At 35.2% G+C, this 25,958-nt stretch overlaps 1 pseudogene; it reads left to right on the forward strand.

Annotated features, from left to right (window-relative positions):
* The first annotated feature begins 5,972 nt into the window (after positions 1-5,972).
* On the forward strand, positions 5,973-22,193 carry LOC122903573 (annotated as a pseudogene).
* Positions 22,194-25,958: the final 3,765 nt, after the last annotated feature.

Consider the following 25,958-nt stretch of genomic DNA (forward strand, 5'->3'; position numbering starts at 1 on the left):
AATTGCATGATATATAAATAATGCCCCTGCTGGACCACATAGTTCTTATCAAGGGACCAGTAAAAGTACTCTCTCTGTTACTGTAAAGCATTGTAATGGAAATGTCCCAAAAGCATGGTCAGATCACTGCAAGGAACGTCATGAAAGTGTGCGGAGCATTTTAAATAAATTCAGTTAATTCTTAAACAGTTCAATGAGGTAAATAATATGATTATGCCCATTTTACAGAAAAAGAAACAGAAGCTTAGAGAGTGGATGAAATGTTTCCTTTACTCAATATGTAAATGACTCCAGGCTCCCCCAGAGGCTGACTCTGTCCACACTTGTAAAGCATGTGCCATGCTGTCTCCTGCTCAGTATCACAAATATATTAATCAAATGTGTACTCATCCATAATAAAGATGCAAATGTAGAAACACATGGACAACAGATTATGTTAAAAATTATCTATTTTGCAAACCAGTGACTAATCGGAATGAAAACAAAATGTTTCAAATACCCAGGTAAAACACAGGAATGTCAAAAGTGTATGTGTAATTACTGTATTTGTTTAGTTATTTTTAATATTCTCACAAATTCAATAATGTATAATTATTTGAGAGTAAGAGATTTAGGCCTAGCTGAAATTCCACACAGGGTCCATGAGGGAAACAGTCCCATGAAACAGGTTGGCCTGGCACTAGGGTCAGAATAAAGTGGTTTTCCCTGGGCTTCCCAAGTCATCTTGTACCATTAAACTCCAAAGTTTTTCAGAATATTATTGGTATGTCCATGTGGATGATCATTTTATATCTATTATTTCATTTGATCTGAAGATTTCATAGTGGACTCACTGCTAATCTTCTATTCATTTTGGTGGATTAGAGAACTTAAACATTAACTAGACGTCCTGACATTAAGAAATAGTATGAGGTAGGTCCACTGCTATTACTACCTAGTCTCTATGTGCCAGCACCCTACACAGTGCTTTCCATGTCTAATTTCCCCAACTTTCTCAAGGGATCTTTGTCAGAACTCAGGTCTCCAGAATCCCATACTTCACTCAGGTTTTTCTAATATTTTTGTACTTTTTTCTTGCTACACCTTCTCTTTCTTTCTCCTTCCTTTCCTCCCCTTGTCCCTCCCTTCTTCCCTTCCTTTATTGCCTTGAAAGGAGGAATTCAATATGCAACTTTTTGTATTGTTCTTATCACCTCTTTGGATAGAACTCAGTATGTTTATTCTCGTTGGAACTATACAAAAAAAATTTAAATAGTAATAACAGTAATATATTCAATAATAATATAAATGGTACATTCAATAATAATTCAAACAATATATTCAATCATAATAAAATCTAATGCTTATTTAGTGCTAACTACCTGTTCAATGTTGAGAACATAAGCTCTGTGAGGATAGGGGGCTTTGTATGTCCAGTCCTAAATCCTTTTGCCTAGGGATATACTTGCCACACAGTGGACACAGTGATAAGATATTTAAGCAAATGAACATTGTTACTGTGCTAGGAATGTTATACCGAGTATTTTATTTAATTCTTAACATACCTCTAAGAGGTATCATAATCCAGGTTCCACAACTTGGCCCAAAGTCACATCCCTTCTAAGAGGAGGGAGTAAAATTCAAACTTTTGTCCATCTTAGTCGATAAGTTTAACCACTAAGCAAGTTTGCACCTTCTGTATGTGTGTGTGTGTATGTATGTATGTATGTATAGAGAGCATGAGCAAGGGGAGGGAAGAAGGAGAGAGAGAACATTAAGCAGGTTCCATGCTCAGTGCATAACCTGACTCTGGGCTCAATCTCACAACCCTGAGCTCGTGACCTGAGCCAAAATCAAGAGTTGAATATTTAACCATCTGAGCCACCCATGCACCCCTGTTCTTTGTGTATTTAAAGTTGAGCATTAACAAGTAACTTTTATGTTTTAAAATACTACACTATGTGTCTGCCTTTGCTGGTGGATACCGAGTTTATCTCTATCTGTTTACTGAAGCCATGTTTGCTATCAGGATGGCTGTTTTGAGTTAACATTGGCTATCAGCCTTCTGGCTTGTCTTGCTAAGGGTAGACATTCAACCAAACAGCAGGGAAATAGAAAATTATAACAATGGACACACCCACTCTAGCTACTGTCCTTGCATGCCTTTATGGTACCCCCTCTGCTTCCTCAGATCTGGTCTTCCAAAGACCCGGGAGGCTTTGCCCTGCAGCCCAAGGTTTCCACTGGCACCTGACCATTTGCCTAAATCAGACTTTAGCATCTTCCTGATTCTCCTTGTCTTCTCAGACTCAGCACTCCTACAAACCTGACCTTTGATTTGGGAACAAGCCATCTCTTCCCTTATTCTAACCTTTCAGTTGTCCACGCAACCTGCTGCTACATGTATTTGCACATGACAATCACATTTCCTGCTCCCCAAGACATTTACCCTTGTCATTAGCATTTCCACTGCTAAATATCTTCCACAATAGTTCCCCCATGGGTAGAAGAATATTTGGGGAATGCAGCTGGTAATTAAGATTCAAACCCAATCTCACAGCAAGGTGAACAGGAATGCTATATATTAAATGTATTTCCAGAGGGCTTTTAGGGGCCATTTTTTCTGGTTTTCACTGGCCATTTTTCTCTGTATTTCTCTGTCATTTTGTGTTATCTCACCACCTTTCCTCAGGGCCAAAGTCTCTGTCTCTCCCTCTCAGCAATAGGAGGTTGCGCTGCTGAGAGTTGCCCTCATCGATCCGAGACTTTCAGATACACAGTGAAATAGAGGCATGCAGATTGTTGATCAACTTACTAGATATCGGGAAAATTACCTTGGAAATGTTCACTTTTCCTATTGCTTTGTTTGCTTGTTGTACATGACAGGCATTTGCCCTGTGAGACCACAATACGAAGAGCAGATGGCAGAGCACTGCTCTTGGTCATGAAGGATGGTTTCCTAACAAAAGAGGTTTTATTCTCCCCTGTATTTCTCTTACATATGGCAGGCATTTTCTCCCTTATTCTTCCCTTTTATTCTTTCTTGGACAGCATATATGGCCTTGGCCACAGCCTTGTGGCATTTTGCTCATTGATCAGCATTAGCTCAGAACTAATAATAAATCTCTTTTCATTTCTCCCACTGGGATGCATTAGGGTTATGGCTTTGGAAAGTAAGTCATACCAGCTGGGTTATCTCTGCTGTCTATGCCTCTGGTGGCAGGGTGTCATCATGAGCATGCATTTACGAATCCCAGAATTGTTATCCTGTTTTTGTTTTGTTTTATTTTTTTATCTTTTTTTTTTTTTTTTCTCCCCAACACAGACTGTGCCTTGTAGTTCCATGGAGCAGGTGTGTCACTCCGGATGGCGTGATTATGGGGACGGAAGCCTCAGCCACGACCTCTGAGGTTGAAACAGTTAGAATAGAATTTGGTTTTATGAAGCATGTTTTATGCTCAAAATTCCTCAAAGAGCTTTAAATATAATGAGTTCAGCAGTGATAGTCTAGGAAACTTGTAAGCAAATAAAATACCCTCCCTATGTTTTGTTTTGCTTGTAACTGATGATTTTAGAAGTATCTTTATTATATCATTACTTTAAAAGAGAAATGATCTTCTCAAGCTCTCAGGTTATCTGTTTTCTGGCAAGTACTAAAGAATTTATTAATGCTCCCAAAAGAACATAGTGATTAAGATTATATCCATGTAAGAATGTAGTCCTCTGATTTCTAAAAAGCCCATGTGAGCTACAACCCAAGGAATGGGAGCCAGCACCCCTACACCTTCACCAGGGAAAGCCACTTAACACTTGCAGAATAATAGCTGGTACTCTTAGTTCTTAACCTTATTTTCAATTTATTTGCAATACAGAATCAGCAATAGTGACCACCCTATGGTTTTAGGCAATCGTAGCTAAAAGAGATTTTGGTTATCATCTAACCCATTGAAAGTCTTGGGGGTTAAGTGATATTGAAACCCAAATACTTCTGCTTGTTTCATGAAACTGTAAGCTTCCACCCTGTCTTCCAGTACTCTGACTGGGAACTTTCTCTCCTCCCTGTCTCCACTGCTTAGTGCTTTTCTCCAAATTAAAGCCAAATGATGAGAATAGGAGGATTTTTTTAAAACTAGAAAAATAACCTTTAGTACACTAAGACTTAAATAATGTGTTCGGTTGTTTTGAGGCTTAAACATTTGAGAATTTGTTTCCAAGTTTTCACTTTCTGTTTGTTATGTGCATTATGTGGACATGACGTAATGCACTGTGCTACCTTTATATATTATGTACCAGTAGGAATAGTACCATATAAGAGAAATTGGGGAAACACATATTAAATTCCAGGTTCATTCAGCCCTTGGATTTAGGCAGTGTTTGGGAATAGTTCAGACCCCATGGTGAAGAGTAGCCATAGAGCCCTAATAGCGGTCCTGGGAGAGAGATGGTTCTGATCTTCTAAAATGACATATTGTGCACTATTAATTTCTGCTCAACTTTTCAATATCTGAGAAAATGTTTTAATTACAGGTTTGACTTTTTAGTGATGTTTATCCTGGACAAACACTGGACTTTGTTTGCATTAGATAAGTAAACATCAAGTGATCACAGAGGCAGCCCCAACTTGGCATTGCATTTCTGTTGCAGATAAAACCCATATGCATAATGAGATTTGATACTATACAAATCAGTGAGGATTATATATTAAGAACGTGTCTGGAGAAAGTGCATTTTTGGAATAGGGAGATGGGGAAGAGGAAGGAGAAAGGCCAGACCACGTTGTCAGCAGTTCCTTCATCTAGCTGAAGACTAGGGAAGACTTCACGGAGGGAGAAAAGCAACCGAAGTTTTCATCTATCTGACTGCTCTTCCCTTCCATCCTTGAATAATAAAGTCAAGGCCTACACAAACATGACTTTTGATAAGATTGGAAACTAGAGGATCTAAGAATCCTTTCATTGCCAGGTTTTGCTGCTGTCAGCAGCCTGTGATGTGAGCTCTAACTCAGCAGTTGGATATCCTGTGGCATTTGTTCCTTAGAGGGATGGAGCCACCAAACACTTCATAATTAAAATGCAGAAGCTGGGGAAGTTGTAAAGCCTGCTGAAGGAGGCTGGGACAGGTGAAGAAAGACAAATAGGGAGCTAGAAGAAATCTTATCAGAGGAATTAGAAAAGGGAATATGACAGAATGCCAGTTTGGTTTTGCCTACTCTGCGACAGAGGGTGTCTGAGTTTGCAAAATGAAAAGATCGGGAAAGATATCCCAGAATTTCTCATTTCCAGTCCTACATGTGAATTGAGCGATTCAGTCATTTATAATGGTTCCTCTAACTGCCTTCTCTCTTCTATTTCCTGTAAAATTGCACTATGAACACCTGTCCTACCAATTAAATTACAAAAGGAAAAAAACAAACAAGCAAAAAATCTAATGAATGTCTCCACCATCCTCCCAGGGTCCTAAGCCAGAAAACTTGAAAATCATTATTAAGTACTTCCTATTCCTCCCCAAATGCTTCCATAACATTCAATTGATCTAGCCAACCAAGATATGAGCTACCTAAGATCATTGGGAAACTTCTTTGAGAGACAAATAATTAAAGATTAGAATTCATGTCTTTCACACACACACACTCTCACACACACATACACACACACACACACACACACAGCCCTGCTTGCTTATATTCCTGTCATATATTCCAATTCTCCCCATTTTTCCCTTAACCAAGATTTCTTAAGAATTGAGTTCTGACAAGTTGAGGTTTTCCTGTAGTGACCATAAGAATTTTCTCAATCTTTTTTGTGGAGGTTATCCAACACAGAATATTTTTATTTTATTTCCTATCCACTAACCATGGACTATATGAAATTTCATCCCATTAAATTTCATCTCTGGAAAATGAACATCTTGATGAAAGAAGCTGATTCTGGCAAAATTCATACATACACAGCAGAACCTGATGCAACCGAAAGATTCAGTACATCCCACTCAATATGCCTCCTTGGCAGCAGTTACAGGCTATCTACACTTCACAGCCAAAATGGGCCTTGCTTCGCCAACTGGGGACAGGCCATGAAGTAATAGGAAGAGAACTGGGAAGTGAGACAAGAGAACCGGGTTCTAATCCATCTCTGCTTACTAGGATTTCTGAACAAGTTATTGAATTTCATTAGCCTCAGTTTTCTCACCTGTAAAATAGAACTAATTATGCCTACCTTACCTATTTCATACAAGATATTTAAAGTAATCTACAGTAAAAACACTTCCTAAAGTCATATAATTATTTCTATTAATATAAGCAATAAGTCTATAAATTTGCCACAGTATTAAAATCGACATTAAAAATTATTTCTCTCTATTCAGCAAAGGCATGAATCTAATAAATAAGGAGAAAAAGAAATTTCAGTGAGTGTCCTTGATGTTTGACAAAATGAGAAAAAAAGGAAACTGAATAGATTAGTTTTAAAATACTATGTGCTGACACAGAGATGAGATTCGAAATCTGTTTTCCACTTTTTAGCTAAAAATGCTTTACCTTCCAGAAATGGTTTTGGCCAAGACTTTAAAAGCTTCCCAAACAGTAATTACTACATTAAAAATAAGTAGGTGACAAGGAAAACAAGTAAGAGGGATCCAGATTTTTTTTCTGGTGTATCCGATGAGGAAATGATGGTGCAGGGGTTAGTGTTGGGGAACTACAATAACAAAATATAGCCTAAAATTTAAGATTGATCCTTGGGTTTTTAATAAAATGAATAAAAGTTCACTGAACATAAACTTTGCAGAAGTAACTCCGCCAAGTACTTACTCTGCCAAGTACAGTGCTAAGTACAAAGGAATATAAAACAAGAACAGGATATTTAAGATGATTAAAGCCGAGATTGGGAGGAAAAACCTATCCACTTGAAAAGTTAATTTATGATGGAAAGTGGCAAGTTCAGTATACCTAAAAATGGAATGGAAGTGGAAGAGATCTTATCTCTGGTGTAAGTTTTGATACATGCTTGTATCAAACATTTTGTGCAAGCTGTGTAAACTCAGATTAATCTATATATCTCTTTCTCTCATCATCTAATTCTGTGAGTCTGTGGTTCTAAATGGCCAATTCTATACTATGACAATGATGTTGCTGTTTTATTTTGGAAGAAACTGTGAAGTTAGAAAGACTTCCCAGAACAATATCTATAAACTGCTTCTTCTTTATGTTAACCACTTCTTAAATAATAAGTTAAATTAAGATAAGCAGAGAGGAGTAGGATGAAAATTCCTGAGAAAAGTAATGTAATAAGAAAATGCACACTCTTCTGAATCTAGAAGATTCTAGAAATGAAAAGCCTAAATGGACCAGTGCAGATATTCAATGAAAATAAGATAATGAGGAAGTTCAGAAATTAAATTGGGACCAGAAATTAGAGGGGTTTTTTGTTTGTTTGTTTGTTTGTTTGTTTTTGGCCAACTCAGGAGTTTGGGCTTTCTGTTTCACATAATGGTATGGCTCTAACATTTACCAAACACTAATGTCTGCCTGATGGATCTACCGCTTCACACAACTTCTAACAATTAGGCATATTCTAATTGCTTCCAAATGCTTGTCTTATATACAGACTTCCTCCTCAAGTGAAAAATACTAGATCTATCGTTGCAGTTGCTTTCTGATTATTAAGTCAAGCATCTTGATCTCAACAGATCCTGCTTTTAAATGCTTTTAAGCAAAATGTATGAGCTTGGTTGTGAAGTGCGTTTGCCATGAAGTCTGTAACATTTGTGTTTGGTCTTGAAGGGTAAGAACATAAATTGATGGATGGAAACAGGGAAAGTCAGCATAACTGCAGAACTCAAGCTGAACCTGACACGGAGATACAAATGAAAGACCAGTTACAAAGACACTGCCACAGTAGAATACAGAGGTAATCATGGTATAATTTAAGGGCATTGAAGGAAATGAATTTTAAAAATAATCAACTATCTTTAGTTACTGATAGATTGTAAGTGGCAACCAAAAGGACTTTCTAATCATAGACATATATAGTCCTAGTCTTTATGAAGAAAGAGTTTGTTCAGTTTATGCTAATTATTATGTCCTTGCCATGGTAAGATTTTGTCAAAGATTAGATATAGGGAATATTCTATTTCAACCATAGATGGAACAAAGAAATGAAAAAAGAGAAATACAGTGACTTATTTTAAAAATTCTATAACTTTGAAACCACAGTCTTCGAAAATTAATTTTATGTTCTCATCCATCTTGCCCATACCTCCTGTCTATAGTCATTTTGTGGCTTTTGCTTTCTTCTCTAGACAGGTAATTATAACACCTGAGTCCAAATCTTGTAGTTCTTTACTCTGACCACAGTGTCCACATTCTTATCTTTTTCAAGTTTCTTTGCCTCTACCATTTGTTTGTGTCAAGCAATATCAAGAAATCTGTGAAAATCAATACTTAATAAGTTACAGTAATATTTTCAGTTTCCTGTCACCTTCTTTAATGTACATGTATTCTCCATAACTCCTCATCACTCACTAAATCCATCTTGTGATCAGTTAGATGTAACTTAATGTAAAGTTAATCTTTTCCTGAGTGACCTCAAATTTCACTGCATGAAAACCAGGTCTGCTGGACTTAGTCATTGTTTGGTATTTGAGAAGGTAAGGAAGATAATGAAAAAGGTGAAGGCCACTTACCTCTAGTAGTGACAGTCCTGTGCATAGGGTGTGTGGTGGTAGTATTTTGACAAAAAAGAGTAATAACTTGGGCTTTTAATTCTTAGGTTACTTTTTCATTTCACTAGGGTTGGCGAGTGTTGATCTATGCCCAGGTATGAATTGCTAGGTTTATTGTTTCACCAGTGTGTAGAGAGCAATTGAACCCACGATTTCTGGCATTAAACATCTCAGTGGCATGAACTTTTTGAAATCGTTTTCAAATATATCCTAAACTTTTATAAAGAATCATCTTCAATCTATTTTTTAAAATATTTTATTTATTGATTTATTTGACAGACAAGATCACTAGTAGGCAGAGAGGCAGGCAGAGAAAGAGGAGGAAGCAGGGTTGTGCTGAGCAGAGCCACCCAGGCACCCCTTCAATCTATTTTTCATAGATTAACTCTACAAGGTATTAGGAGAGCTGTTTTTATTTTTCCAACATATTCATGCTAGTTTTTCTTTTTTTTTAATTTCAATAACTTTTTCCAACTGTAAATGTAGAATATACTCAATACATAATGCTTGAATACAGCAATAAAAATGATCACTTTTGTTTTTGTTGCTATGCTACATGACTATATTACAAATATATATAATACTATAAAACAATTTTATTCTTAACTAAATGTATTGTGACCATTTTCCACGTGTTATTAAAAATAAAAATATTAAAATATATTTATTATAACAAAAATATTTCTGGCTTTTGTAAGAGCCAGACACACAAAAATAGTTTGAAAATTCTCTCTTTAAACATCTAAAATGGTCGGGGCGCCTGGGTGGCTCAATGGGTTAAAGCCTCTGCCTTCGGCTCAGGTCATGATCCCAGGGTCCTGGGACCGAGTCCCGCGTTGGGCTCTCTGCTTGGCGGGGTGCCTGCTTCCTCCTCTCTCTCTGCCTGCCTCTCTGCCTACTTGTGATCTCTGTCTGTCAAATAAATAAATAAAATCTTTAAAAAAAATCTAAAATGGTCACCAATTACAGTAACAAAAACAAAAATTACAGTGCATTGCTAGGATCATATGGGAGGGACAAGTCCTCAACAACAAGAAATTTTCAGATGCCCAATTCAGAGCCAGTAGGACCTAGAGGTAATACTTCTAATTACCTGAGATGTGGTTGGAACACTTAGGGACTTGAATATACTATGTATATAGTGATCCAAGTCAAAGTTCTATACCCAGAAGAGAATGTATTTAAAATTGAGGCCCCTAAAGAATGCATAAGATTAGGGGCGCCTGGGTGGCTCAGTGGGTTAAGCCGCTGCCTTTGGCTCAGGTCATGATCTTAGGGTCCTGGGATCGAGTCCCGCATCAGGCTCTCTGCTTAGCAGGGAGCCTGCTTCCTCCTCTCTCTCTGCCTGCCTCTCTGCCTACTTGTGATCTCTCTCTGTCAAATAAATAAATAAAATCTTTAAAAAAAAAAAAAAAGAACGCATGAGATTAAAAACGTGTTCATTCCCATAGAAGACCACAAGGAAGCTTGTTGGTGCCTGGTTTTATCTCTCCCTTAAAAAAAATTAAGACTTTGAACCTCTATCCCTAAAACAAGGAACTGAATCTCAGCAGGGGATAATCGAGGGTCCCTTACATTAGTAAATGACAGCCAATGGAGAGACAGATTTAAAACCTAAGAAGTCTTGAACCCTCACTGAAGTTAAGCTTAAATTTAAAAATGTCCTTCTTTTAAAAAGATTTTATTGATTTATTTGACAGACAGAGATCACAAGTAGGCAGAGAGGCAGGCAGAGAAAGGAGGAAGCAGGCTTTCTGCTGAGCAGAGAGCCCAATGTGGGGCTCAATCCCAGGACCTGAGATCATGATCTGAGCCAAAGGCGGAGGCTTTAACCCACTGAGCCACCCAGGCACCCCTAAATTTAAAAATGTCTTAGTACAGCAACATACCTGCCAAATAAGAGTTCACAGACTGCAGTAAATAATAATGCCATCTGTAATACCTTCCTATTCCTTGTAACTTTATTTTACATTATTTCAGTATCTGAATTTTCCAGCACAGTGTTGAACAGACATGTTGATAAACGTCCTGGCTAGGTTTTTTTGTTTGTTTGTTTGTTTGTTTGTTTTGGGAAAAAAATGTTCATTATTTCACCATTAAGTATAAATTTGGTTGTAGATAGTTGTATGGTTTTTTTTTCTTTTTTTCTTTTTCCTAGATGCTGTGGCTCAGACTGAGCAAATTCTCTTCTATGTCCCTGTACCTAGTTTGTCAAACAGTTTAATCCTGAGTGGGTACTGAAATTTTTTCAAAATATAAAGTATTATCCTTTAAATATAGGTAGCATCTGCAGTAAACACCCTCTTCTATTCCTGACAGTGATGGTTTTTATTTTTGATTCAGAATTACTAGACTTTTCCAGCTCATTCTTTTATATATGTGCTGCCGAAGCGAGCACTCCAGCTCATTCTTGTTAAGCTTCTCTGTTGTATACTTGTTTTCAGCATTACTGATTTAAGCCCTTATTGTCATTTTGTTCTTTCTACTTTGGGTTTACTCTATCCTTCTAGATTTTAGAAGTGAAATCTTAAGTTATTGGCTTCAAACTTTTCTTCCTTTCTATAGATATTTAAGACTATATATTTTTCTCCAAGTACTGCTTTGGCTGTATCTCACTAATTTCCATATACTTTTTTTTTTCCCAAGGCATACATCATGATGTTACACTCACACACACACACACACACACACACACACACACACTTTTTTTTTTTTTTTTACCCACACACACATTTTGAAATGATTACTACAACTAAGATAATTAACATATCTGTCACTGCACACAGTTACTTTTTGGGGATAAATATTCTTTTTATCAGCACAAGTCAGATGCAATCCACATACTTTATTTTATTTAAAGTGTGTTCTAATTTCTTTGTGATTTCTACTTTGACAGTTTTTTTTTTATAACTTTGTTGATTAATTTATAAATATTTGGTTTCTTACAGAGCATGTTGTTAACAATGCTTCATTAATTTGCTTGTGCTTAGAAGATATCCTTTGTACGATAACAGGGTTTTTTGAGACATAATTACATAAGATAGTAGATAATGTTGTTCAGCTATTTTGTGTCTTTACTAACATGTATCAGGGTCTAGTTGTTCCATCAGTTGCTGAGAGAACAATGTTAAATTTCTTAAAATTTCTATTGAAAAACTTTCTTGCATTGGATTTGTAAGTTTCTACTTTTGGTCAGTGTTTCTTTACATATGCTGAAATTCTGTTCTACCCATGGATACTAATAACTGACATATGTTCTTAATGAATTGCTCATATATCAGTATGGAAGATCTCTCTGTGTTTGGCGAAATACTTTCTAATAATAATTTCTAATTATTTCTAATAATCTCTCCTCTTAATAGAGGTGTTTAATATAGTAATATTTAATGCGATAGTTGATATGAAAAATTTTAAATCAACTGTTTTATTATTTTTCTTCATCTTCTCTATTTTTAGCCAATCTCTTACCTTTCCTATTCTTTTAAATTATTTGAGTAGTTTCTTTTTAGAATTCCATTTTAACTGATTATTTTTTCATTCATACCTTCTTGCTTTTTATTATTATCACTGTTGTTTTTATTGCTCTAGGAATTTTAGTATGCATCCTTACCTCACTCATGTCAGTTTCTTCCAAGTTTCAACTCCCCTCCAAAATGTTTTTTATTTATTCTTCAGAGATGTCAGGTGATAGTTTGTTTCTTATCTCATATATAGCTTATAGTTATTATGTGAAGGATAATTAATTTTTTAGAAGTTTACTAATCCCTACCAGATCTAAAATTCCTAACATTTACATGAGGGAAAAAAAGAAAGAAAAAACTGTGAGGATTTACCACTTACAGAGCTATTATTGAAAATAACTGTAACTGAATTCAAGAAGAACAATAATTCAAGAAGAATAATAATAAGAGGTAATGAAATGCTATAAGCAATATTGTACAACTAAATTGCTAAATATAGTAGTGAATCTAAACTAACATTGACTATGTGAAAATGATTAATATTCGATTAGAAAAAAATAATTTCATTTCTTTTCTTATTGAGGTGTAATTGACATAAAACATCAGTTTACAGTATGGAGATTCAATATCTGTAAACATTGTAAAATGACTACCAAGGAATAGACATTCCTCCTCTGTCCCCATACAAAATGAATACATTGTACATTGTATCCCCATGATTTACTAATTTCATGTTGAAAGTGTGTACTACTTGACCCCCCCCTCACTCATTTAATTTTCCAACCCTTCTCTAACAACCACAATTCTGTTCTCTGCTACTAATAGTCGGGGTTTTTTTTTGTTTGTTTGTTTGTTCTGTTTCTTAGATTCCACATGTAAGTGAAATCATGTGACCTTTGTCCTTCTCTGACTTATTCCACCTAGCAAAATAACTTCAAGGTTTGTGCATATTGTTGCAAACAGTAGATTTCATTTTTTTTTATGGCTGAGTAGAATTCTGTTGAATATTTGCAGCACATCTTTTTTATCCATTTATCTATCAATGGACACAGTTTGCTTCCTTATCTTTGCTATTTTAAATAATGTTGCAATAAACATAAAGGTGCATATATTTTTCAAATTAGTATTTTCATTTTCTTTGGATAGATAACCAGAAGAGGAATTCCTGGATCTTATGATAGTTTTATTTTTAATTTTTTGAGGAATCTCCCTACTGTTTTTCATAGTAGCTGTACCAATTTACATTCCCACTAACAGTATAGGAGTGTTCCTTTTTTTCCATATCCTAGCCAACACTTGTTATTACTTGTCTTTTTGATAATAGATATTCTGACAAGTAGAGTGATATCTCGTTGTGGTTTTGATTTGCATTTCCCTGATAACTAGTGATGCTGAGCATCTTTTCATGTGCTTATTGATGATCCGTATGTATTCTTGTGAAAAATGTCTATTCAGATTCTCTGCCCATATTTTAATTGGATTCTTTGATTTTTGTTATTGTGCTGTATGAATCCTTTATATATTTTGGAAATTAACCCCTTACCAGAAAGCAATATCTCATTCAGTAGGCTGACTTTTCATTTTGTTGATGGATTTCTTTGCTGTGCAGAAGCTCTAGAGTGATAGAATCTCATTTGTTTATTTCCACTTTTGTGTTTGGAGTTATAGCCAAAACAAAACAAAAACAAAACTTTTCTAAGTATCAAAGAGTTATGGCCTATATTTTCCTCTAGGAATTGTATGGTTTTAAGCCTTACATTCAATTCCTTAATCTGTTTTGAGTTAATTTTCATATATGGTATAAGGGTGGTCCAGTTTTTTTTTTTTTTTTCATTCTTTTTCAAGTAGCTGTCCAGTTTTCCCTATATCATTTATTCAAGAGATTTATTTTGCCTTCTTGCCTCTTTTGTCATAAGAGTATCAGCCACATATGCTTAGGTTTATGTCTGGGCTCTCTATTCTGTTCTGTTGATCTTTTTATCTCTTTTTATGTTAATGCCATAGTATTTTGGTTACTATAGCTTTGTAATATAGTTTGAAATCAGGGAGCATGATACCTCCACCTTTGTTCTTTCTCGGGATTATTTTGACTATTTAGGGACTTTTGTGGCTCTGCGTGACTTTTAAAAAATTTTTATCCTTATCCCATATTATTTGCATTATTTTATTTATTTTTTGTTAAGTAGCTCTACCCCCCCAAATGGAGCTTGAACTCACAACTCCAAGATTAAGAGTCACAACCTTTTCTGACTAAGCCAACCAGGCATCCCCTGTTTCATATAACGTTTGGAAATATTTGTTCAAGTCTTTGAAAAATGACATTGGAATTTTTACAGCTACTATGGACATTTTAACAATATTCTTCCAAAAAAAAAACCAATATTCTTCCAATCCATGAGTATAGAATATCTTTCCATTTTTTTATGCCTTCTTCGATTTCTTTCATCAGTGTTCTTATGGTTTTCAGAATACAGGTCTTTCACCTGCTTAGCTAAATTTATTCCTAGGTATTTTAATCTTTTCAATGTGATTATAAATGGGATTATTTTCTTGATTTCCCTGATAGTTTGTTATCAGTGTATAGAAATGCAACAGATTCCTGTATATTGATCTTGTATCTTAGAGATTTACTGAATTCATTTGTTAGTTCCAGTAGTTTTTGGTAGAGACATTAGAGTTTTCTCTATATAGTATGATGTTATATGCAAATAGTGGCAGTTTTACTATTTCCTTTTTCTTGCCTAATTGCTGTGGCTAGGATTTTCAATATTATGTTGAATAAAAGTGGGACAGTAGGCATTCTTATCTTGTTCTGGTCTTAGAGGAAAAGCTTTCAGCTTTCCACCACTGAGTATGATATTAGCTCTTGGTCTGTCATAGATGGTCTTCATTATGTTGTGGTATATTCCCTTTATATGCATCACATTGAATGTCTTTTGTTTGTTTGTTTGTTTTATCCTAAATAGATTTGGGGTTTTGTCAGTTGTTTTTTTTTGTAGCTGTTGAGATGATCATATGGTATTTACCTTTCATTTTATTAATGTGGTGTATCACATGATTTACAGATATTGAACCACCTTTGCATCCCTGGAATAAATCACACTTGATCTTGGTGTATTTTTTAAATATACTGCTAATTTGGGTTTGCTAATATTTTGTTGAGGACTTTAGCATCTATGTTTTATAAATAATATTGGCCTGTGATTTTCTTTTTGGTGGTGTCCTCATCCAGTTTTGGTATCATGGTAATTCTGGCTTCATAAAATGAACTTGGAATTATTACTTACTCTTCAGTTTTTTGGATGAGTTTATGAAGTATAGGTATTAAATCTTTGAATGTTTGGTAGAATTCACTAGAGAAACCGTCTGGTCCTGGACTTTTGGGGAGCAGTGGGAGGGGTTGATTACTGATATAATCTCCTTATTAATAATTGGTCTATTCAGAGTTTCTATTTTATCATGATTCAGTTTTGGAAGATTTTAAGTTTATAGAAATTTATCCATTTCTTCCAGATTGTCCAGTTTGTTGGCATATAATTGTTCATAGTAGTCTCATGACCCTTCTTTCTGTGGTGTCAATTGTAACTTCTCTTTTATTTCTGATTTTTTTTTCTTGTGAGTCTAGCTAAGGCTTTGTCTATTTTATTTATCTTTTTAGAGAATCAGCTCTTAGTTTCCTTGACCCTTTCTATTGTCTTTTTAGTCTTTATAACATTTAGTTTATCTCTGGTCTTTATTATTTATTTCATCTCTGGTCTTTATATTTTCCTTCCTCTACTAAGTTTAGGCTTCATTTGTTCTAATTCTTTTAGGTGTAAAAGTTAATTGTTTGAGATATTTTTTGTTTTTTGAGGCAGTCCTGTATTGCCATGAACTTCTTTTTTAAAACAACTTTTGCAGCATCCTATAGATTTTGGTGTGCAGTGTTTCTGCTTTTATTTGTCTCTAGATATGTTTTTAAATTTCTCCTTTGATTTCTTTTATGACCCAGTAGTTGTTCAATAATGTTTTTTAATTTCTGTTTTTTTCCCTACAACTAATGTCAAGTTTCATACCATTGTAGTCAGAAAAGATGCATGATATGATTTCAGTCTTCTTGAATTTACTGAGTCTTGTTTTGTGGCCTAATATATGATCTATCCTGGAGAATATTACATATGCACTTGAGAAGAATGTATATTCTGCTGCTTTGGATGGAAGGTTTTGTAAATATCTATTATCTCCATCTGGTCTAATGTGTCATTGAAGGCTAATGTTTCCCTATTGTTTTTCTGTCTGTATTATTTATCCACTGATGCAAGTAAGATATTAAAGTCTCCTAATAGTACTGTATTACTATCAATTTCCTTGAAAGTCTGTTAGTATTTTCTTTATATATTTTGGTGCTTCTGTATATTTATAAATGCTATATCTCTTGTTGGACTGACCCCTTCATTACCATGTATTGTTTCTCTTTGTCTTTTACTACATTTTTTTAAAGTCTATTTTGTCTGATATGAGTATTGCAACATTAGTTTTCATTTGTGTGGCATACTTTTTTTTCCCCATTCTTTTCACTTTCAGTTTGTTTGCATCCTCCTTTTGAAGTGAATCTCGTATAGGCATTATATATAGGCATCTATATTCCTTTCTTCTCTTTCTCTCTTGCCTTGTGGTTTGATGAATTCCTTTAGTGTTATGTTTAGATTCCTTTCTCATGTTCTTTGGTGTATTTACAATAAGTTTTTGCTTTGTGGTTATGGTGAGGTTCACATATATCATCCTATATATAGAACAATCTATGCTAACTTGGTAGCAACTGAAATTTGAACACATCCTAAAATACATTTTTACTCTTTCCCCTCATGTTTTATGTTTTGATATCATTTTACACTTTTAATTTATGTACCCTTATTTAATTGCTGTAGTTCTAATTAATTTTACTACTTTTCCTTTTAGCTATCTTAGTAGCTTTGTAAGTGGTTAATCTACTACATTTACTATATATTTACCTTTTCCAGTAATATGTTTTCTTGGTATTAATTAATACCATTTCTATTCAGTTTAAAAAGTCCCTTTAACATTTCTTGTAAGGCTGGTTTAATAGTAATGAACTACTTTAATTTTAGCCTGTCTGGAAATTCTATCTCTCCTTTAATTCTGAATGATAATCTTGCTGCATAGAATATTCTTTGTAAAGTTTTTTTTTTTTTCTTTTTAACACTTTGAATATGTCATGCCACTTTATGCTGGTCTGCAAAGTTTCTGCTGAAAAGTCTGCTGATAGCCTTTCCTTTGAGCTTAATTTGTTTTTTCTCTTGCTGCTTTTGAGATTTCTCTTCATCTTTAACTTTTGCCTTTTTGATTATACTGTATTTTGGTGTGGATCTCCTTATTCGGCACTCTCTGGGCTTCTTGGACCCGAATGTCTGTTCCTTCCCTACCTTAGGGATATTTTCAGCCAGTATTTCTTTAGATAAGTTTCCTGTCCCTTTTTCTGTTCTCTTTCTGAGAACTCTGTAATGTGGATGTTATTCTACTTAATTTGCTGTTGGTCCTTTCAGTGATTTGTATTTTTTAAAAAAATTTTTTCCTTTTGCTCTGTCTGGGTGAGTCCCATTGCTTTGGCTTCTAGCTTGCTGATCCATTTGTCTGCTTTATTCAGTTTGCTATTGAACCACTCTGGATAATATTTCTATTTAGTTACTGTATTCTGTCACCCTGTGACTTCTGTTTGGTACTTTCTTATGTTTCCTTTTTAAAGTTCTCACTGTATTCATTCTCCTGACTTTGGTGAGCATCTTTATGACCATCATTTTGAATTCTTATCAAGTAGGTTGCTTATCTCTGTATCATTAAGGTCTTTTTTTTTTTTTTTGATGTTTTGTCTTATTTTTTTGTTTGCAAAATATTCCTCTGTTTCCTCATTTTTCTTGACTGCCTGTGTTTATTTCTATGTATGAGACAAAACATCTACATCCCTGGGGTAGCTGGGGTGGCCCTGCTTAGAAGATGAAACTTCTCATTCACTTTCTCATTCATCTTTGCCTTAGCTCTTAGTTTTCTCTCAGACATTTGTGATTATCTACACTTTATTTATTCTTGATACGACCCCATTGTTGAGGGTATGCCAAGGCCTGTCAGTGTACTAAGGGGAGTAATCTCATTTAGTATTTAGTTTCAGGAAGTTTGGAAGTCTTGCTCTCAGACAGCAGTTTTCCAAGTAGGCAAATAAATATAGTCTGGTGAGGCCACAATAATAATACCTGCTGACCTCCAGAGTAGGAGATCTGGAGGTATCCTCTGAGCAATAGTTGCAAAAATCAGCGTTCCAGACAAGTGGATAATCTCCTTTCTGGGAGGTCTTGTCAAGCCATAACAAGGTACAATGACGCTGTCTCTCTGTTTAAATTCCCTGGGCCTACTTCCTTAATCTCTAGATGTGCAGGAAACCTGATGCCTATCTCTCAGGCTGAAACTTCAGACTAAGTAAATGGTCCATTTTCTTGAAAAAGCTGGGATCATCTCTGTCTGCTCTCTGTGTTGTGTCCCCGGGATGGTTACTTGCTAAGAACTGTCTTACCAACTGTTACATTCCCATGGAGCTCAGGAACATCAGCTCTCTTAACTACCAGGGTCAGGTGATCAAGGGGTGTCCCCTGGGTGGATTTCATATACCTCCTGTCTTTAGCTGGGCAGGTGGAGAGCTTAGGGGGCAAGGAAACCTTGATGGTTTCATAAAGGGAGTGGTGGAGTTCTACAACTGCCCAGTATCTTGGGCTTCAGCAAGACAATCGGGTTGTGCCATGATGACCTGCAAGGTATCAGGAGGGTACCATGTCTCAGCTCACCCATCTGTGCCGGCAGGCTGTGTAGAGAGTTTAAAACTATTTTCTAGGAAAAAAAATAAAAACCAGTGCCTCCATCTCTAGGGAGTTTCAACTGTATCCCACCCCTCCAGCACATGCTTTTAGATTAGGAAATTAACCTTTTTCACGAGTGCTTTTCAGATTGGTATTTTTTCATTGAGTCTTAGGAGAAATGAGACTATAAGTGAGCCCTTTAAAAGGGAAATCTCAGTTTCCTTTTGCACGTTCGGTCCCTTGGACATCAGCTCTGTTGGTTTTATAAGCCAGATGTTGTAAGGACTGGTCTCTCCAGTGCAGTTCCCAGAGGTTGGGGCATGTGATATGGGGCACAAACCCCTCTTCCTTCAGGAAGAAGTACCAGATGGGTGAGATCTCTTCCTATTGTGTGTCTTTATGCCAGGGGTGGGGTTTTAATGAGAGTGCCTCAGGTGTCCTTTTTGTCTTTTGTTGTGGAAAATCAGTTTATCTAGTTTTCAAAACCTTTTCAGAGGGAAATGATCCATATGGAGCTATTGATATGATATGTTCATGGGAGAAGGTGAGTTCAGGATGCTCCCATACACCATCTTGCAGAAGTTTCCCAAGAGAGAATTAGATTCTTGGCATATGGATCATGTGATATGGAAGAAAGGTCATGAACTCTTTAGAAATGATTTGTGCTGAAACAGAAAACCTGATTAATGGTGGCTGAATTCAGTAGCTACTTAGAGAGTGCACATTTACCTTTAACAATTTTATAGTAAAAGATAGCAAAGTAGAAGTTCTGTCAGGAATGTATTTCAGGTCAGCAAATGTAGAGCTTTATTTCGATAAGGTGGAATAAGTGTGTGAACCTTTCAACATTCTTAAGGGAAAAAATGGGTTTTAAAAACTTCAGGGCAACCATTAAAATAGAAGAAATAGAATATAAAATTATATATTATTGGAAAATAAAAATAAAATAAACATGTGATAAATTTGACAAAAAAAGACAAAAGAGAATAAAAGAGCTAAAAAGTAATGGAAATAAGAGTATGCGAGATACCTTAGTTTGAACAAATCCAAATCCAGGCATAACTTATTTTATTATGCTTCACATTATGCACTTTTCAGGTACTGAGTTTTAATACAAATTAAATATTTGTGGCAACCCTGTGTTGAGAAAGTCCATTGACACCATTTTTCCAATAGCATTTATTCATTTCATGTCTCTATGTCACACTTTGATACTTACTGCAATATCTCAAACATTTTCATTAGTCCTGTATGTGTTATGGTGATCTGTGATTAGTGATCTTTGATGTTACTATTGTAATTGTTTTAGGGTATGATGAATCATGCTCATATAAGATGGTGAATGTATAAATAAATGTTGAGTGTATTGTGATTGCTCCATCAACCAGCTGTTTCCCCATCTCTCTCCCTCTTTTGGGCCTCCCTGTATCCTAATATATAACAGTATTAAAATCAGGCCAATTAATAACTCTGCAGTGATCACTAAGTATTCAAGTGAAAGGAAGACTCACACACATCTTACTTTAAGTCAAAAGCTAGCAATGATTAAGCTTAGTGAGAAAGGAATGCTAAAAACAGATCAAAAGCTAGGGCTCTTGCACCAAACAGTCAAGTTATGAATACAAAGGAAAAATTCTTAAAAAAAATTAGAAGTGCCACACCAGTGAGCACAAAAATGATAAGAAAGCTGATTTTATTGCTGATATGGAGAAGGTTTTAGTGGTCCAAAGAGAAGATCAGATCAGCCATAACATTCCTTTAGACCCAAGACTAATCTAGAGCAAGGCCTTAACTCTCTTCAATTCTATGATGACTGAGAGAGGTGAGGAAGTTGCAGAAAGTATGAAGCTAGCAGGGTTTGGTTCATGGGGCTTAAGGAAGGAAGTCATCTCCATAATATCAAAGTGCGAGGCAAAGCTGCAAGTGCTAATGTAGAAGCTGCAACAATTTATCCAGAAAATAAGTTAAGCTCAATAATGGAGATAGCCACATTAAATAGCAGATTTTCAATGTAGACAAAACAGCCTTGTATAAGAATATAAGGACCATCTAGGATTTTCATAGCTAGGAATATGTTAATGCCTAACTTTAAAGCTTCAAAGTACAGGCTGACTCTCCTTTTAAGGGTTAATGAGGTTGATGACTTTAAGCTGAATCCAGTGGTCATTTACCATTCTGAAAATCCTACAGCCCTTAGGAATTATGCTAAATTTACTCTGTGCTCTGTAAATGGAACAAAAAAGTCTGAATGACAGCACATCTGTTTTTACATGGTTTACTGAATATTTTAAACCCACTGTTGAGACCTACTGCTCAGGAAAAAAGACTCCTTTCAAAATATTACTGCTTATTAACTATGCACCTGGTCATCCAAGAGCTCTGATGGAGATGCACAATGAGATTAATGTTGTTTTCATGTTTGCTAACACAACGTCCATTCTTCAGCACCTGGATCAAGGAATATTTTTGACTTTTAAGTCTTATTATTTAAGAAATACATTTTGTAAGGCTATAGCTACTGTAGATAACAATTCTTCTGATCGATTTGGACGAAGTCAATTGAATACCTTCTGGAAAGGATTCTAGATGCTATGAAGAATATGAATCACAAGAAGAGATCGAGATATGAGCATTAATAGGACTCCAGAAGAAGTTGATTCTAGCCCTTATGGGTGACTTTGAAGTGTTCAAGACTTCAGTAGAGGAAATAACTGCAGATGTGGTGGAAATAGCCACAAGAGAACAAGAGTTAGAAGTGGAGTCTGAGGATGTGACTGAATTGCTGAAATCTGACATGAAACTTAATGGATGAGGAGTTGCTTCTTATGGATGAGCGAATAAAGTGGTTTCTTGAGATGGAATCTACTCCTGGTAAAGATTCTGTGAAGACTGTTGAAATGACAAAAAAGGATTTAGAACATTATATAAATTAAGTTGACAAAGCAGCAGCAGGTTTTGAGAAGATTGATTCCAATTTTGAAGGAAATTCTGTGGGTAAAATGCTATCAAACAGCATGAAATGCTATGGACAAATAATTTGTGAAAAGAAGAGCCAATTGATGAGTCAAAATTTACTGTTGTATTATTTTAAGAAATAGCCACAGCCTCCCAGCCTTCAGCAACCACCACCATGATCCATGAACAGACATTACCATCATGGCAAGACCCTTACACAGCAAGAAGGCTATGACTTGCTGGAAGTTCAGGTGATAGTTAACATTTTTAGCAATAAAATATTATTAAATTAAGATATATACATTGTTTTTTAGACATAATCCTATTGCCCACATAATAGACTATATTATAGTATAAACATAACTTTTATATGCATATATAAACATATATATATAAACATAATATATATAAACATAACTTTTATAAACTTAAGACAGAGTACTGGGAAACCAAAAAGTTCACCTGACTTGCTTTGTTGTGATATTTGCTGTATTGAGGTGGTCTGGAATAGAACCCACAATATCTCTAAGGTATGCCTATATATCAGTAAGTGCAATAAATGTCAAAAGCTGCTCATTAAAATATAATCATTCTCAGATTAGAAATTTAAGTTATCTGACTACCTTTGGTTAATAAAGATACACATCTAGAATATGAGATAACAGAAGAACAGAAAGTGAAGGTATATAATAAGTTATAATAGATATAGTCTTAACCAAAAAAGGCTGGTTATTTATACGAATATCAGTTAAAATAGTAGTTCAGTTTAAAAATATTACAAATAATGAAGGTTATTATTAAAGGGAATGAGTCCTTATGAATATTAAACAGTTCTTCACATGTATGTATCTAAAAAACTTAAGACAGAGTACAAATAGCAAAACTGGAAGATTACAAAGTGATTTAACACTGTTATTCCAATCTCTACCATTATTATGGATATCAGTAAGAGGTATCTTAAATATTGTTAACCCATTACCATACTTGGGTCCATAGGATTCTTTTATTTAGAAGAAACAAAGAGAAATGGGGAAAGTAATTTATTTTCACAAATTGAAAATAGCCTAAAGTCAATACTACAAAAATCACAAAGGTACTAACATTGGTCTCTTAGCTAATGAGACGCAATGAGAAAATTGATGGAACTGCAGTTTCTTTTATCTTTTCCTTCCCCATTGTTTCCTTTTCAAAGAGTTCATTAACAAAAGGAAAAAGAGAAAGAGAAAAGTAAAATGAAAATCAGGCTGCTATTGGACAAAGGATTTACAGATCTTCCTTACAGATTATACCCAAGAGAGACCTTACATGAAATTGTAATATATACTTGTTTCTAATTCACAAAGCACAACAATTTCTTTATATTTATGCATTATTAAAATTATCACTTCTATTTACTCTTTGATGTGTGAAATCTCTATTTTCAGAGAAAACATTTTTCAATCAAATATTTTCAATAATCAGAATTCCTGTTAACTCAGAAAATAAATCAATAGTTTTAATTCTCACTATGATAGAAATAAGTGATATACGAAAAAAGCTCTTGTTCTTACTTTTATTACCTGTGGTACCTTGTTCTTCCAGGATAATGTTCATGGCCTAGTGTGCTAGAGGCAAAAGGAGGCAAAAATATTTAATCATATGATAAAATCTCAAACACTATTGAAAAAGACCTCTGAAGACGCCAAAACAAGTACAATTACCTTCTCAATGTAAGCGTGATTATCTATTCACATAGTCTTTCCCAGTCTGCCTGGGTGTTACGGACTGCAAATTTGTCTCCCACCAAAATTATATGTTGGAATACCTAACCCCTAATATAATATTTAGAGGAGGAGCTTTAGGAACTAACAAGGTCAGGAGGATGGAGCCTTAATGAATGGGATTAGTGTCCTTATTAGAAGAGGCCAGAAAGCTAGCTTGCTTCCTTTCTGCCACAAGAGGACAAAAGGAGAAGTCTGTAACTCAGAAGAGGGCTCTCAACAAAAGCCAATCATGCTGGCATCCTGCCCTTGGACTTCCAGCATCCAAACCTGTGAGAAATAAATTTCTATTGTTTCTATGACTTGATCTATGGTAACTCATCACAGCAGCCCAAATGGAATAAGACACTGGGTCAATGTATTTGAAGACCTACTCTTGTGCAAAGAGAACATTGGAGTAATTTCGCTTCTTGGACATTATAGAGATATCCCAAAGTGGCAATTTTTATTATCTGTCTACTTTATCCATGTACTTTACCGAATTTCACCAAATAGCCTCCTAGTGTGCTAAAGAGATACATTGAAGGGAAAAGACTAAATAATCTATAATGATCAGAGTAGTTTCCCTTATCAGTTGAACTAGTGTTATAAAACATTTACTACTGGAGAAAATATATTTTGACGACTCACGCTATTATATCTCATGGCTTAGTTGTCAGACATTAAAAAACCTGGATGTCAGATATTTTAGCTTTCAAAACTTCCTAGGAGAAGGAAAACAAGAAAAGAAAGAGAGGAACTTGGTATATACAGGAAGTATGGGACCATGGACATAATTATACCCATTTAACTTACCTTAAACTCTATCAGATATTACCAAAACAGTCTGATCATGCTTATTTATATACCATTATTTCATTGCAGAGCACCAGTGGTGTCACATATTTACCTGTAGGTCAGTGTCTTTTCCATGCAACATTTTGCTTATCTTTTCACAACCCTTATTATTTTATGTGTGAGATACCATTGCAGGACTCAAGATCCTTCTCCCCATCCAGAATATTTTGTTATGTTTCAAAGGGTCTATTATGAATATGTGTTTGATTTAAAAAGAAATCAAATGGGCTTGGGATTCTGGTCCCATGTGTAAGGAGCTCAGAAGTTGACACTTTATGCTAACAAGTAAAAGCTGAATAGACTGAAAAATCAACAACTCTTCCTCAGTCCATAAGAGAGGGGAGAACACAAGGCAGACTGCTGCCTTCAAGATTGGAGACAGGCAGGTGAATACAGAGTCACAGATATAAACCACCATAGAAACAAGTGTTGGGTAGGAAAGCCTGAACTATAATGACAAATTGCTGCATACTTACTGTGGACAACTGAGTTAAAAATTCTCAGGGGACCAGTCATAGGGATGCTGCCATTATAGTGTGTGACTTACCCTCAGGAGCTTGACCAGATTTCCACAGTAAATATCAGAGAAAAATCCACTCATTTCTTTGGCAGAAGGAGAGGAAAGAGAACCATTTTGGAACACAGCAGAGTGCTCTGTTCTTAACAAGACCTACCTTCAGGAGAAGCTAGTTAACCAGAGACTACCTGCTGGATTCTTTTATGAATCTGATCTCAGGGAAGAGAAACAACAAACACCAGTCAGCTTTAGTGTCCCACATGGGGAAAAGGATACACCCAACTCTAGCCATCCTGTCACACCTTAGGAGAGAAGAAAAAACCTAGGAAACATTTGTGATGTACACAGACCAGAGACATATACTCACTATACTTGGACCTAATCATAGGACTATAGAATGCTTCCCCTCTCACCACTTTTTTCCAACATCCTACTAGAAGGTCTAGATAATGTAATAAGACAAAAACAGAACTAAATGGTATGTATATTGAGATGGGAAAAATACAATTCTCGATGTTCACAGATGACATAATCATCTATGTAGAAAATCTGAAAGAATCAAGAAAAACAATAAACCTCCTGAAATTAAAGAAGTATAGCAAGATTTCAGGATACAAGTCTAATAATATACAAAAGTCTATCATTATATATCTATCAGTATATATACAGAAAATTAACAAGTAGAATTTGAAATTCAAAATGTAATACCATTCACATTAGCAACCTCCAAAATGAAATATTTAGGTAAAATTCTAGTAAGATCTATATGAGGAAAGATCTATACAAAACTCTGATGAATGAAATAAAAGAAATAAAATGGAGAAATACCCCATGCTCATGGATAAGAAGACTCACTATTGTCAGCATGTCTGTTCTTCCCAAGTAA

Source organism: Neovison vison, chromosome 3 (genome assembly GCF_020171115.1).
Source record: "Neovison vison isolate M4711 chromosome 3, ASM_NN_V1, whole genome shotgun sequence".
Taxonomy (NCBI): Eukaryota; Metazoa; Chordata; class Mammalia; order Carnivora; family Mustelidae; genus Neogale; species Neogale vison.